This window comes from Spea bombifrons, chromosome 2 (assembly GCF_027358695.1).
Source record: "Spea bombifrons isolate aSpeBom1 chromosome 2, aSpeBom1.2.pri, whole genome shotgun sequence".
NCBI lineage: Eukaryota > Metazoa > Chordata > Amphibia > Anura > Pelobatidae > Spea > Spea bombifrons.
Genome location: NC_071088.1, coordinates 81,248,630 through 81,251,607, shown reverse-complemented (window position 1 = coordinate 81,251,607; position 2,978 = coordinate 81,248,630).

Below are 2,978 nucleotides of genomic sequence, written 5' to 3'. Positions count from 1 at the left end.
CGGTAGCATACCGAGTAGGAGAACAGACAGGTGGCAACAGAGAGGGTTGAATAGGCAGGCTGCAATAGACCTAGCTGGGGAACAGGCAGTTGAGGAATAAGCAGGCTGGTTAGGCGGGGACATCATGCAGTAAGGAATAGACAGGCTGTAAACTAGGGGAAACAAGCAGACAGCAGAGTAAAGGGGGAAGTACATGCAGGCAGCAGAGTGAAGTAGGCAGAACAGACAGGACAAAAAGGCAGGACTAGGCAGGCAGTAGAATAAAGGGGTAGGAACATACTGGTGACAGCAGAGTGGCATTGTGAAGAGGCATGCAGCTGATTGGAGTCAAAAAGGCATCAGACTGGGGTGAACATGGAGGAAGGAATAGACAGTAAGCAGAGTGAAGGAGGAGAATAAGTAGGTGTCAGGAGACTAAGAAGGGGTTGCAGGCGGTAATAGCATAGGTATAAGAACAGGCAGGTGTTAGTTGACGGGAAGAAGAAGGCAGTAGCTGACTGAACACTCAGTGAACAGACCAGGCCAGAAATAGTCAGGCAGAAATAAATTGAGAGGGAGGAGATAGGCAAGCAGCAGCATAGTGAAGCTTAGAGAAAAGGCAGGTGGTTGCATACTATGGTGGGAAAGCAGGCAGAAGATTAGCCGATCATGAGGCAGCAGACTGGGGGGACATGCAGGAAGGAATAGGCAGAAAGCAGATATGTAGCAGGCAGGCATGTAGCAGCAGACTGGAAGTGTGAAGAGGAAGGCAGCAGCAGACTGCGTACAAGAACAGTTAAGTGGCATTAGGAAGAACTTAGGCAATAGTGAGGGGTTAGTGAGGCTGCAGTATACCTACGTGAAACGAAAGGTTACGGCAAACAGGGGGAACAGGCAAGTGAAGGATAGGCAGACTGCAAAAGACAAGGAAGCGGGTGGTACATGTAGGAATGAAAGACATGCGGCAGGCTAGAGAAAACAAGCAGGTAGCAGGGGTAAAGGTGGAAGAACATGCAGGCCGCAGCATACTTGTGAAGTAGGAAGTGGCAGGAAGCAGATTGCAAGGGGCATGAAGGCAGGAGATTGGGAGTAGGCACGCAGCTAGCAGACTCAAGGGTGGCAGCAGACAAGAGGAAATAGGGAGGACAGAAGAGCAGGGCTGACTAAAGGGGGAGAACATGCAGGCAGCACATGCAGGAAGCAGAGTGAAGATGGGGAAGAGGCAAGCTGTAATAGACAGGGAAGTAAAACAATCAGGGTGGGAAAAGGCAAGCAGATATTGACCATGAGGGTGGCAGCATACAGGGTGGGACTATAGGCAGGCACCAGACTGGGAGGAGGAATACAAAGGTGGCAGCAGACTTGGGGCGAAACAGATAAATTATGTCAGGCAGGTGGGAACTGACTGGGGGTTGGGAGAGGCAGTAGTAGAGTTGGGGAGAAAATTGGCATGGAAATAGGCAGTTAGCAATATGAGGGGGACAAGCAGACAGCAGAGTGATGTATGGAAAACAGTCTGGCAACAGTAGTCTGGCAGCAGAAATAGCAGGCAGCTGCAGACTTGGTAGGGTAACGGCAGGTGGCAACAGATGGAAGAGAATATACTGGTGGGAACAGGAAGACGGAATTAGACTGGGAATGCAATAGACTGGGTGGTGATCAGGCAAGCAGCAGACTGGGGAAATGGACATGTGGCTGTAGACTTGGGAGGGGGACAAACAGGTGGCAGTGGACTGGAGGTGGAAAAGGCAGGTGGCAGCAGACTGGAGGGATTAGGCAGGTGCAAGCAGACTTAAAGGGGCAGTAGTTTGACAGCAACAGCTGTGAAAGGAACAGGAAGGATGATATGCGCAGGCAGCAAGCTTGGATGGTGGGGGGGGCAGGCAGGGTGCAGTTTTTGTGTGGCATGCAGGAAGGGAATGGGCAGGCAGCAGACATGAAAGAAACAGACAGCTAATAGAGTCAAAGGGGTGGCAGGAGGCAGCAGACTTGGAGCGGGAAGGGCAGGCTGCAGTAAAACTGGTTGGTAGAACAGGTGACAGCAGGGAGTGGAAGAGACAGGCAGCAGATTGGGTAGGCAAGAAGGCAGCAGACCTTGTGGGGAATGTGCAAGGAGGAATAGATAAGAAGAATACATAGTGCTAAACTAGCAAGCAGCAGAGTAAACGGGAGAACAAATAGACAGCAGACTGGGAGGGGAAGAGGCTGGTGGCAGATGATTGGGTTAAAACAGGAAGTAATAGGCAGTAAGCAGGCAGGGTGCTAAGCAGGTAGGCAGCAAAGTGAAGAGGCAGTACAGACAGACGGCAGCAGACAGAAGTGAACAGGCAGGACTGGATAGGGAGCAGAATTAAGATGGAGAAAAGGCAGGTGTTTGCATGGTATGGGTGAAAGGCAAGAAGCAGATTAGGAGGCATGAAGGTAGCAGACTGTGGGGGGGGGAGGTGCAGGAAATAATAGGTAGGGATGCAAAAAAGGGGCTTAGCAGGCATGCGGCAGAGTGAAGGGGGTAAAGGCAGGAGATTGGCTGGTTAGGAGAACAACCAGAGAACAGCCCTAGGTGGAAATGAGCAGGTGGAAATAGTGTAAGGGAGAGAGTCATAGGCAGATGGCAGCAGACTGGAGGTGTATGAGAGCAGCAAACTAAAAGTAGAAACTGAGGGCAGAAGCAGGCTGTCAGAAATGTTGTGGTTACAGCAGCAAGACTTTGGGGCACATCTGGGAAAAATTAGGCGGGCCGCATACAGAGGAGAAAACAGGCAGGTGGCAGCATAGTAAACTAGGGAGACAGGCAGGGGGTGACAGCCTGGGGTATCATCAGGTAGCACTAGACCAAGATGAGAGGTAAACAAAAGGCAGCAGACTTTGGGCAAGAGGCAGGTGGTAACATACTTAGCTGCAATATGCAAGTGACAGCAGACTGAAGGGGAATAGGCAGGCAGCAGCAAACTGGGAAGAGAATACGGAAGCAGCAGCCAGACTGGGTAGGAAAACAAGCA